Below are 13,911 nucleotides of genomic sequence, written 5' to 3' on the forward strand. Positions count from 1 at the left end.
CAGCAGCACACATCTGCAGGCCTGCGTGTGTGCCTGCACGGGGGCAAGGAAGGGTAGATTGTATCATATTCTACATATACTTATTTAGCTTCTCCTGTTTCAAGGACTTTGGGTTTTATTAATAGTCAATTTAAGAGATCCTTTCTCTGCCCTCAAGCACTGACAATATTAAAGGATGGGTGGGAGGGGTGGGCATTAAGCCTCAGAACCTTGTAGCTCTTTGGCTGGAGTGGCTCTCTTTGCTATTGCTACAACCTGAGGAAATCTTTCAAATTCTGGCTGCTCTGGTTAATATAGTGGAGCCTCTAATAAAAATTATGTCATTCAGCAATGGAGCTCTGGTGCAGTGAGTGGCATACTAGCTGATGAACATGTCAGTGCACAGCAATTCTCAGAAGCCTTCAGCCAGGACACTCCTAGGGAGGGCCTCTGGTTACAATGCTCTTCAGAACCTGCCCAGTCTGTCTCTGTTTCTGTCTTTTCTCCTCGTTTCTCATTATTCCCAACACTATTATTCTTTCTCTTTTTCTAAGGTCTGTATATTATCCTTCCCCCAGTCCTCTGCAAAATTTACTTCAATTGCACATACAATGGAATTAAATGATAAACATCAATTTTCTAAATAAAATGCTGTCTACACCCACACTCACACCCACAGAATATTTTCTGTTTTTTAACAACAACAAGAAAACAACAAAATGCATAGAAAGAATTAAAAAATCTGGAGGAATATTGAAGGGCAGGGTAGATTCTTTGTTTAGATTAGTGATCCTTAATTCAGAATTTCCTCACATCTAGATTATTGTCTGGTGGATGACAAAGGAAAATATATATTGGAAACTCAATGTGGATCCTTGAGAATACAGCAGAGAGTACAGTGAAAATTGAATGGGAGTAGTTAGAAATCCTTCTTATTCGGGTCCAAGAACAGATCTGGGCTTGGGTTTGGTGGCTGCAGCTCTAAAAAGGGCTCATGGTGTGTGTCTGTAAATCCTGCTCAGCACTATGAGGACAGGAGTTGCCATGTCCTCTTCCTCCTTGTGTACCTTCCCTCATCTGCCTCCCTGTCTCTAGCACATGGACCAGGGGCTCATAAATGTTTGTAGGATAAAATAATCCAGCAATATATGTGGAGTCAGAAGTTGTAAGAGACTGGGTTGAATATATTCTGATTCCTCAAGTTGTTTGTCTACTTATTTTCTTTTTCTTCTCTATCTATGACGATTCTTTTTTCTTGTTATTTGTGTCTTTGCACAATGAAGGACAAGAAACAAATCAGTTCCAGTCATTAGAGGACTTCAGTAAACATGCTGTCACTTACCTGCCCATGAACCAAGAAGTTGGGAGGGAAGGTCTCAGTTGGCATGCAGCCCAAGAAGAGTTTGTCACATCTTAGAGTCCAGAGTCTCCTTTCCCACAAAGATTCAAAACACACACTTAACTCACTGGTCTTTTGTCTGGGAAGATAGACTGAACCACTTTAAAATATATACTGATGACTGGTGCTGATGATGCACATTTCTTTTTTTTTTTTTTTTTAGTATGAAATATTAGTTTTTTGGGAAATCCACCATCTACCCTAATCTTGCAGCATTTTGAAATTTCCATCATGGCATCATACAGGATGGGCTGAAGGGGAAATACAGTGAACTCAACTGGATTCTTAGGCCTGTGGGTGAGACATAATATTGACAGTGCCTTTACTTTGTGGCTCAGTTTCTTCAGGTTTCAGAATTGAGAGACTTTTTTCACTTTAACATGTTAAGTAGGTAAGGATGGATGGAAGGATTGTAATGTATTATTGCATATTGGAAGGAACAAAGATATTAGGCCAAAGTTAAGAAGAGTTTCTTTGTGGAATTACTATAGGGAGAATATCCACTGAGCTCAGCCATGGAACTCAAGAACCTGTTAATAATTAAGAATATGAAAAGATTGTGAATTGAGCACCTTCTCTGTACCATGCCCTGTATGAAGTGAATTATACACAATATTTCATTTACTGTTCACAGTGATATTGAGTTAGAGGTTTATTGTTATTGCCTTATTATATAAACAAGTAATGCCAAACCAACAGGGGATAAGAAGGTGATAGATTCCCATGTGAAAGCTCACTAACCCATGACATCCCAATTAGAGGGCTGGAGCATTAGAATGATTTGTAAAGACACTGTTGATGTTTGGTAATTCCCAGGTTGGCTAATGTTGGGGCAGGAGGAGTGTACCTTCTCTGGTCTCCAATACGTGTTAGGTGCTCCTTCTTTGTGCTTACATAGAGCTCTCTAGGCACTCCTCTCAACTCCATTCCTCCATGTTGCAATTTCTGGTTACTTTCTACACTAGGTTAGGAGCTCCTTGAGGTCAAGAGCTCTGTCTTGTTGACTATGTTATCTGCAAATCTTTGTACAGAGCCAGGTAGATGGAAATGCTAATAAATTTCTATGGAATGAGTGAAAGTGGACATTCATACATCCAGACATACAAACAGGTTTTTTTTTTTTTTTTTTTAATTTCTGGAGTTGTTGTTTGGTGTAGAAGGGCTGACAATGAGCCTTATGACTTGAGGAAGGATCAACCGATGGGTGAATAGAAGTTCAGATGGTTATATGCATGGATGGAAAGGGAATGTGCTGGAAGAGAATGCTTCTGTCATGGGCTCTAGGAAGTTTACTGAAATATATTCTGAAATGTTGATATGTATGGTTCATCCTTATTCTTTGCAGCCTCTCTTTTCTGAGATGACCAAACTATTCAACATAAAGGGTTTCTTGATGTTCTTAAATACTTCCAGGACACCTCTGGGTCTCATGAAGCACTGGCTTGATCACAACTTCATTCTCACATGCAGTCTGCTTGGGACCTGTTACCATATCAGAACTCTTTTTTTTTTTTTTTTTTGAGACGGAGTTTCGCTCTTGTTACCCAGGCTGGAGTGCAATGGCGCGATCTCGGCTCACCGCAACCTCCGCCTCCTGGGTTCAGGCAATTCTCCTGCCTCAGCCTCCTGAGTAGCTGGGATTACAGGCACGTGCCACCATGCCCAGCTAATTTTTTGTAGTTTTAGTAGAGACGGGGTTTCACCATGTTGACCAGGATGGTCTCGATCTCTTGACCTCGTGATCCACCCGCCTCGGCCTCCCAAAGTGCTGGGATTACAGGCTTGAGCCACCGCGCCCGGCCCATATCAGAACTCTTAGAGGACACTGACTAGTCTGGGCTGAGGTTTTCCAAGGCGAGAACCGTAGGAGGACTGGAGATGGAGCAGTGCATTTAGATGAAGTGATATCAGACAAGGTTGGGGTTTGGTGTTCCTTCCATTCCAGTGCTGGACACAGCGTTGGCCAGGTGCTGTGGGGGCCCCAGGTGCATGGGGCCTTGGGAAGTTCTGAAAGGGTGTGGAGTGCTCCACCCAGCCCTGTTGGAGGAGGATGGGAGCGAAAGCAACAGCTGTGCTTAGGGTTCTGTTTTCAGTTCCCCAAAGGGTCTTCTCCTTGACCAAAGCAGTGTGACGGTTGCTATGACAGTTGCTATCTTGGTCCCTGGGACTCCCCCTCATAAGGTAGCATTACTTTTTTTAATCTTCTCAGGCCAGTAACCATGAAACTCTGTAATAACCAATCTGGGGTGGGGCTGTTTGGGGGCATGTTTGGGACTGAGTTCTGGGATGTGATGGTGGAAGATGCTGGGGTACTAAGAGGTACCTTTGATTAATGAGTTATTTTTCTAAATTAGACCAACATTCCTCCTAGTTGTCTCAGGCTTGGTGGCTCTCCAGGGGTTGTTGCTGGAAGATTCAGTGACATGATGCTTGTCAGTGTTGAGACATTGTATTCATTATGACTGTCATAGAATAAAAACCTGTTATTCTATGATAGAAGAGCTGTCGGCAATTTCATATGTCTCCCTTATGCCCATTTTGTTTCTCATTTTGATCATCAATATTTTAATGCAGCGTTATAAATTGGGGGCTCTTTCTTGTTTGTTCTTAGACCCATGGTGAAATAAAAACTTGTATATTTTTAAAGAAGTATTCATAAAGACGAAAGGCCCTTACTCAACATTCAGTCTGACCATCTTACTAGTTTTAAAGGAGCTGATTGAGACCTAACTGTTATTATTACAAACCCATATTATTGGAAACCAACACAGAACTTACTGTGCACACTGTGGGAAAGGCATGGAAGCCCAGGTTTGACAAGCTGAGTTTAAGTAGTGATTCTGTATCTTACTAGCTCTGTAATCCCAAACACGTTATGCAATCTTTCTTAGTCTGTTTCTTCACCTATGAGACAGGGCTAATGAGAAACACCTCAGTGTATAGTGTGACAGCATAGGGGGTCATACAGGTGACAGTCCTAGCCAATGTCAGTCCCCTCTTCTTCTCTACCTCCCCACTCCATTGACCCTCTCTTTTTCTGACTGCATGCAGAGAATCTTGCTAGCTTCAGGGATACAAGAATCCAGAGCTGGGAGACAGACCCTTCTTACACAGAGATCAATAACCACATGGTACGGGTAGTAAGGGCTGCTCAGACCCTGAGAAGAGCTTGGCAGGTCAATGGAGAGATGCAAAGGATGAGAAGAACTGGGGAGAGAGACAGAGATGAGGGAAGGAAAAGGAAGGGAGAAAGGAGGACATTGTGTATCTGAGAACAGGAAAGGAGCAAGTGGGATGGAAAAAGGAGAGGGAAGGCAGCAGGTGTGGGAGAAATAAGAGAAGCAAGGAGTCTCTGAAAAGCAGGGCATGTCTGTTGGGGTGTTTATGGGGGGTCTTTTCAGGGAAAGAATCTTCAAATGAAGCCAACAAGAAAGGAGCTGGCAGGTGGTAGGGATGTTCTCCTGTGAGAATCAATGTTCTCCCCATCCTCACTTCTCTTAGTTTCACCCTCCTTAGAGCTTTTATTTGCTTACTTCAATTTTCAAGATCTTCCCAAGCTTCTAAACCTACAAAATCTAAGTGACCCACATTTACTGGAGAAATCACAAACAGTTCCTAGCACCCCTGTGGACCTCTCTGCATCTGTGCCCTGGGCACCTCTTTCTCCTTTGTTTCTGTGGATGAAGATCTGTGTTCCTGGCTAAGGATGATACCTCCACCATTCTTACCTACTCAGGAACGTTGCTCCAGCCATTTTCTCTCCCCTTCAGTACCACCTTTTTCCTTTATACCAAATCATTCTTATTAGCACTTAAAAATACTATCATTTCTTTCCATTTAAAATATACCTTCACCTGCATATCGTGCAGGACCATCTATAAACAAAATAATAAAAAATGAGAAAATAAAAAAGATAAAATGTACCCTCTGTAGAGCCCCCTTCTTCTTGTTACCGCTTCATTTCTCTCCTTCCCGTTTCTAATTCTCTCCTTGAAAGCATTGTCCATGCACTCTCTCTCCCATTTCTCTGCTCTCATTCTCTTTTGAACCCATTTGGATCAGACTTTTGCCCTTGGCATTCTATAGAAACTACACTTGTCTAGTTCACCGGTGATTGGTGAACTAGACAAATGGCTAAATCCAATGGCCCATTTCCATTCCTAATCTTTGTTGACTTGTCACAGCAATTGTCACTGTTGATTCATTTTTTTCTCTTTGTAACATTTTCCCTCTCGGATCCTAGGGTAACACCACTTTCCTGTTTTTTTCATCTCCTTCTCTGGCCAGTCCATTTCAATCTTCTTTTCTGGTTCCTCCTCATCTTGACAACTTCTTTACGCTGGAGGGCCTTCTGGCTCAGTGCTTGGGTTTCTCTTTTCATGTGTACTTGTTAGGTACTCTCTCCCAGCCTGACGGCTTTTTACACCATAGGTGTGGTGATGACACCATGTTTATGTCTCCAGCACTGACCTCTTGCTTCTGAATTCTAGACTCTTATAGTCAGGCGTCCACCCAACATCCCCACTTGGTTGTCTAATAGACATCTCAGACTTGACATGTCCAAAACAGAGCTCCTAAAGCTTCAGTAATCAAAGCTGTGTCTGTTGGCATAAGGATAACCAAATTGATCAGGGGAATTAAATAGAATAGAAATAGACCAAACTTACTGTCAGTGGATTTCCAGCAAAGGCACCAAAGCAGTCTAATGGGAAAGAAAAGTCTTTTTACATGAATAGTGCTGAAAATTTCAGCAGCTCATGAAATATATATATATATATATATATATATATGAAAAAAGTAAAAAAAAAAGTAAAAAACAGTGCTGAAACAGCTGCACTTCAAATGGAAAAAATGAACCTTGACTCTTACATCATACTATACACAAAAATTAATTCCAACAAAAATTAAAAAATAAAAAATTAATTCCAGGTGGATTCAAGTTGAGATCCCAAACCTATGCCTATGTTCTGTAGACCTCTTCATTTCAGTTAAGACAACTCTATTCTTCCAGTTCATCAGGCTGAAAACCCTAGATTCCCCTCCTTCAATTTTCTCTCTTCCCCACATCCACACTGGCAGTGCTTCCTGGCAGAGCTCCTTCCAAAGTAGCTTCACCTTGGATTATGTAACAGGCTTCCAGCTGGGGCTTCTGCACTTGTTCCTATCCCACCCCTGAAGGGTTATTCTCATCAGAGCACCCAGAGAAATCCTGTTAATATATGTCAGATGATATTATTATTATTATCCAGACAGGGTCTCACTCTGTCTCCCTGGCTGCAGTACAGTGGCACAATCACAGCTCACTGCAGCCTCCACCTCCCCGGACTCAAGTGATTATCCTACCTCAGTCTCCCAAGTAGCTGGGACTACAGGTGCACGCCACCACGCCTGGCTAATTTTTTGTATAATATTTTTTGTAGAGATAGGGTTTCGCCATGTTGCCTAGGCTGGTCTCAAACTCCACTTGCCTCAACCTCCCTAAGTGCTGGGATTACAGGCATGAGCCACCGTGCCTGGCCTCAATATTATTATTTTGCTCAAAGCCTACCAGCCTCATCTCACTTAGAGTAAAAGAAATGCTTCCTGTGACCCACAAAACCCGACATGACCTGCCCTCCCTATATCCCTGTGTCATGAGCACTCCAGGCACACGCCCACCTCAGGACTTTTCATTTGCAGTTCCTGCTGTGTTCTTATCTATTTATCCACATGGTTTACTTCCCACTTCATTTAAATATTTACCTGAATGTTACATTCTCAGTGACACCTTTTCTGAGGATCCTATCAAAATTTATAACCCTCCTCCAACAATTCCTGCCCACTTTCCTTGCTTTAATGCTCTCTTTACCCCATCATCATCTAAAATAATATATTTTAAAAATTTATCAGTGTTTATCATTTATCTCCGCAGCTAGACTATAAGCTTCACGAAGGCAGGGAGTTTCACCTGCATGATATCTCCGGCATCAAAGGTAGTACATGGCACGTTTCAGGCATTCCATACATACTTACTGAGTAAAAGAATAAATTGTGGCCAGATGTGGTGGCTCATGCCTGTAATCCCAGCACTTTGGAAGGCCGAGGTGGGCAGATCATCTGAGGTCAGGAGTTGGAGACTAGCCTGACCAACATGGTAAAACCCTATCTCTACTAAAAATACAAAATTAGCCAGGCGTTGTGGCACATGTCTGTAATTCCAGTTACTTGGGATGCTGAGGCAGGAGAATCCTTTGAACCTGGGAGGTGGAGGTTGTAGTGAGCCAAAATCGCACCACTGCATTCTAGCCGGGGCAACAAGAGCAAAACTCAGCCTGGGGAAAAAATAAAAAAAAAGAAGAAGTTGTGATTGAGGTCTACAGACGACTGGTCAGTGTTTCGCATGTCCCCAGACTGTTTTCCTGTCTGATGCTGTTGTTTCATGCCGCGAGTTCAATTTCCTTATCCATTGCTTGACTGTCCAACTGGATTGTCAGAGTACTAATGTCAAGGACTGTGGATCTTATCTTGTTCTGTTCTATATCCTCCACTATTGCTGCCATTGTGAGGGGGCACTTGGGAGTGGCTTCCCTCCTTCCAGTTCCCTACGTCATATGTTATATCTACATATAAATATATTAGGTCAACCTCCTTCTTACTCTGTATAAATGTTATATCAATATTTGAGTTCTGGTATATTTGTATTTTCAGGCAATTATGTAATTATGGCTTATATTGTTACAACTTCTATGCCCATATTTATAAGAAAAAAGTATTGAGAGCATTTCCAGGAGAGTATTGACTAGAAGGAGAGAGAGTGGTAAAAATGAATTAGCAATGAACTATCAGGATATTTAAGCCCAGCCTTCTAGGAGCTAGATAATCTGAAGAAAGAATCTCTCTATCACTTTTCTTATCTGTACAATGGTGGGGGTGGGGCTGCTGAAGTAGAAAAGCCCTTGATTAAAATTTATTCTAATCCTTGCCGAGGTGCTGCGTGTGAGTCCAGGAAACTCTATTTTATTTCTTCATGGGCCAGCTTAATGTCGAGATCCAAAACTCCTTTGCGTAAAGCTTGGGATCATCTTCAAGGATATGTTTAGTAGTTTAGAATAATCTAGATATCTAGATAATAGTCTAGAATTATGCAGGAATATAGATAATTATAATGTGATCCACATATACAATTTAAAAATTCTCAGTAGCCATGTTATAAAAGTAAAAAGAAATCTGTGAAATCAATTTTAATGATATATTTGGTTGCACCCAATATATACAGAGTAATCTCAACATGTAATCAATATAAAATATTAATATTTTACATATATTTATTGTACTAAATATTAAAAATCGGGTGTGTTTTTACACATATAGCCCATCTCAGTATGGACTGACCTCATCTCCAGAGATCAATAGCTCTGTGTGGCTAGTGGCAGGATATTAGATATCAAGTCTAGAACATATGTGAGTTAATTCAAGGTTCAAGCACACTGAGGCTGAAAGAGTTATGACTGAAGAACAAGTTCAAGGAGGAAATCAATAGCCAAATTTCACTGAGCTACTCCTTCTATTCTAATGATAACGAATATTTATAGATTCCTTAGTATATACCAGGCCAGGTGCTTAGAACTTTATGTGAATTGTTTCATTTAATCCTTACAACAATCTTTAAGACCTCCACCCTGTTTCAGATGAGAAAACTGAAGCACAGAAGTGCAGTAACTTGCTATCATGACTTGTGAGCACATTTTCCCAGGCAATTATACACACGGGATGATGTAGGGAAAGCAGCCCAATGATTTATTCACTATGTTTCTCCATGCTCATGGTAATGGCTGACTTGATCCCTGGTGGCCACACACCTGTGCTCCCCCGGTGAGGGAAGGGCTGCAGAGCCCCTGGCCTGCGTCCTAGTGACTTGGGTTCTCCAGTGGCTGCTCTGGTTGACAATTTAGTTTAGTAAAATGCTAGATCCCATCCAGATAACTGTTATAAAAAATCCTCCTTCCCCTTCCCCAGCACAGGCACCCAGCCCAAGAGGCCCTGTCTATGGGAAGATGAAAAGAACTGGCATGCACTTGAGCTCACTGGGGGCGCAGGTTTCAGGAAAGAACAAAGAGAGCTGATAGATTGAAGGGACGCAGTTGAAGAGTGTTAGATCTTGGAATTGTCAATACCTGGAACAAGGCACAGTGTGAAAAGACAAAGAAACACACAAATATCAACCTGGCTTCCTCCTTCCTCTTTCTGTTTCATTTCTTACCCTCCATCAATCAGCCTTTGCTTCCTCTTTCGCCTCCTTCTCCTCCTTCACCTCCTCCTCCCCTCCCTTCCCAATTTCTTTCCATCTTCCATTTATTGTTCGTCTACAATTTATTTACTCATCCTCCCTTCTCCCTTCCTTTTTTCTCCAAAATAATATGTTCAACTTACTGACTTGCTGAGGGACTTGTGGAGGAAATGTATCAGCACCAACTCTAGGAAACATGGCAAATTCTAAAAACTCATTCTCATAGAAAAAGAAGTTAAAAATAGACAGCTACAGTCATTTTTTGAAGCCACAGAGGATCCCACTCTGATGTATAGACATTAGAGCCAGAAAAAGACTTTGAAGTGACCAGTGAAGCTCCTTGTCTCACAGACAGGGTGAGGGAGGGACAGAGGGGAATTGTGTGTCCAAGCATACTTGGGATGGTGTAGGTGGCTGATAAGAGTGTCGGTGGAGGTGGTGGTTAGCGTTTGGAGTGCCCCAACCTTGTGACACTAAACATTTATTGCTATACTAACCCCACTGCCCACTATCAGAGGTTTTAACTTTTCTTACTGTGTCCTAGTCTCCATGGCGCCCATATACTGTTCTCCCCATGTCCCGGCATCGTTCCTCTCCCACAGTTGATGTGTGGCTCTGTGCCATGGGTGCAGGCCTGCCTCTTCTCTCTCAGAATGACCGCTGTTTCATGCTTGGTGAGCCAAGTGGTGTGCCGAGCTGCCATCTCTGACCTGGAGAAAGGATACCCTTACTATCACAGGTGGGGCATGTCATGGGACAGCCTTCCTGGTTTTCCTTGGCAGAGAGATTTTTCTCATTTTTTTTCTCTCCTCCCTTTTTTTCTCTCCCTCTTAGATTTCTTCTCTTTTCCTTTTCTTTCTCTTGCCTCACTTCTGCCTTAGATCTACCATGGGACCCAGGGAGCTTTGGATCCAAAGAGGTAGCCTACCCTGAAGATCAGTGAAAGCGCATGTGTTCACTCAATAGCTGGCACTCACTAAGCTTTTCATACAACCCCACAGTGTGAGCTTTTTACACGTGCTATCTCTTCTAATCTTCACAATTCTTTACCTATCAGGCATTACCATCATTATCTGCATCTTACAGGTGAGAAAGAGAGGCTCATGCAGATTAAGAAACTTGCTCAGGACCACACAGGCTGTACATGCAGAGTAAGGGCATTCTCACGCCAAAATTCATTTTTAGAACCAAAAGCATACCATGTGTCAGGTGAAGCAGCCTGGATCTCTTGTCTGTTTGGCGTTTAACTCATGCTGGCCTGAACTTTCTGGATTTGAGTAACTCTCAGGCCTGTGGAGCCCGGTTTCTGTGAGTGGATTTGGCCAGCCACCTCTGGGGAGGTGAACCCTTGCTGGGGGCTTTTGGGATGTTCACTTTCTTCTCGGCCATACCCATTGTAGTAGTTTCTTGGGTCCGCCTTAACAAAATACCACACACTAGGAAACTTACAACAGAAGTTTATACTCTCATAGGTCTGGAGGCAGAAATCTGAATTCAAGGCAAGGGCAGAGTTAGTGTTTTCTGGAGGCTCTGAAAAAGAAACCATCCTCAGTGTTGGAATTCACTTGGGGTGGTTGGCAAAATATTAAAGATATATTGGGAAGAGTTACAGATTAGCCTCACATCTTTTGGAAGGCCGAAAGGTTTTATCTGGGCAGGCCAGAGGCAGCTGGCCGGTCCATTAAGTTAGGGAGAAGATAGAGAAGAGGCTTTCCCCAGCTTAAGTCTGTTTACCCCGCATCTCTTTGTCTCTACTCTGTTTACTCATGTTAATTTTGTGCTGGATGGCCCTCTCCAGGGAGGATCAAAAGGGAATTACCTGTTAATAGTATTTTCTCTGGGCCCCGAAACTAAAGCTTTTATCATTTGTAAAACCACTCTTTTAACCATGTTAATTATCTACAAGTGTGTTGACTTAGAACCTCTGTTATGAATAAATGTGTGGATGTACATGGGGTCTTGCTGGATTGCTTGCATTTTATCTTCTGAAAGCAGCCTACGGCCACCCCTAGCCCACTTGTATCACTGTAATGGTGTGAGAGTGCATTCATTCATCTGTCATTGAGTCAGGTCTGCAGGTCAGACTTCCACAGGTGGTGGGCGACGTCTCACACCTCCCCATCTTCTGGTGGCTCCCAGCAATCCTTGGTGCTCTTTGGCTCCCAGTTGCATCCCTCTGGTCTCGGCTTCGTTAGTCATGTGGCATTCTTCCTATGTGTCTCTGCGTCTCCAATCTCCTCCTCCATATGAAGACACCAGTCATTGGATTTAGGGCCCACACAGATCCTGAATAAAAAAATGTTAAAAAATTTTATTTGGAAATAATTATAGATTCACAGGAAGTAGCAAAGACAGAATATAAAACACAGAGGTCTGATGTGCCCTGCACCCAGCTTCTCCTGATGGTTACTTCTTATGTAATTATAGTACAATATTAAAACCAAGAATTTGACATTGACAAAATAAGTGTATACAGTTCTATGTCATTTTATCACATGTCTAGATGTCTATAACTACCACTGCCATCAAGATACAGAATTATCCCATGATCACAAAGATCTCCCTTTATATTCTCATCTACTCTTCTTTCTCTACCACCCTAACCCCTGGCAACCCGAATCTGTCCTCCATCCCGATAATTTTGTCACTTCAACAATGTTACATAGAAGAAATCACATGGTATGTGACCCTTTGAAACTGGCTTTTTTCACCCAGTAGAATGTCCTTCGGAATCACTCCAGTTGTTCTCTGTATCAATACTTCATTCCTCTTCATTGTCTCATAGTATTCTACGGTATGGATATATTACAATTTGTTTGGCCAGTTGCCTGTTGAGGGATGGGTTGGCTATTTCCAGCTTTGGCCTAGAACAAATAAAGCTGCTGTGAATAATCATGTATGGGTTTCTGTGCAGACGTAAGTTTTTATTTCTTGGGGGCAAATTCCCAAGGATTACAATTCTTGGGTCATATGGTAGGTGTCTTTTGTTTAGTTCTTCAAGAAACTGACAACAATTTTCTAGAGTAGCTATACACTTTTATATTCCCACCAGTAATATATGAATGATTCATTTTCACTGCATCCTCATGAACATTTCAGTATGACCTAGTTTTGACTTGATTATCTCTAAAAAGACCCTATTTCCAAATAAAGTCACATTTATGGGTACCAAGAGTTAGGAGCTGCGCATACCTTTTTGAAGGATACAATTCTACCTGCAGCACCTGTCTTCACTTGTTTGGGTTATGGTTAGGTCTCGCTTCAGAGTGTTGCCTTCTGAGAAGGTTTGAATTCATAACTGGATTATGCCTGCCTTTGATTGTTCAATTTGGCCCCCAGGGATGAGTGAACACGTTCATGTCATTTGAAGGGACATCACTGGGTCTTTCTGACCCCTACTCAAACCTCTAAAGTTTCCAAGATTTGATAATCATCAACATTCTCAAGAGGCAGGAAGGCAAGGTGCTTCCTTATGCAGTTTTTCTATGACTGGCCTTCCCTACTGTCCCAGTACTGACAGGGGAAAGGAAAGCAGTGCAAGACAAAGGGATTGCCAGTCAGTCGAGGGAAGGGATGCTGTGTTAATTACTTCTGAACACTCTTCAGAGTGTAGGTGGAGAGAGGTGCTTAGTAAGGTGTGTTGGATGGATGAGTGGCTGAGAGGGGCAGGGCCAGAGTACCCCACAGAATGAGGAAGAGTCAAGGTTGGTATTACATGTGCCCCTCCCCCTTCCCAAACATGTGAACATTCATACATGGGTTTTCAGTATCTGGGCAGGGTTAACTCTGTTCTCTGTTGCCTTGCTGAAGGTCTGTTTCATTCCATTTCTATGTACGTGTGCTCCTAGTTAGTCAAACAGGGCAGAGATGTCAAAAAAAGAGCAGGTCTGTTGTTTTGTCTAGCACCTTGAGCCCTGGAAGGCAGCCTCATTCAGGGCTCAAGAGGGCAGGGTTGGGCAGGCAGCTATTGGATCCCAAGCCCCCACTTACCAGCTATGTGGTCTTGACGTATTACTTATTTCTCTCCACCTCTTCTATCTATTAACTGGGCATAAGATGTTCTTTATATGAAGTTATTTTGGAGCATAATGTGTATATAGAATAATGCAGAGATCATAACTGCACAACCCCACAATGAGGAACAGAACATTACGAAGACCCCAGAAGCCCCTTCTTGTCTTCTCCCAGGTATTACCTCACCCTACCTCCAGCTAAGAGTAATTTCCAACCAAATTTCTAATTTTATTTTTACCTGGTTTTGAACTTT

The sequence above is a fragment of the Sapajus apella genome, unplaced genomic scaffold (genome assembly GCF_009761245.1).
Source record: "Sapajus apella isolate SASKATOON/1434 unplaced genomic scaffold, GSC_monkey_1.0 scaffold52, whole genome shotgun sequence".
Taxonomy (NCBI): Eukaryota; Metazoa; Chordata; class Mammalia; order Primates; family Cebidae; genus Sapajus; species Sapajus apella.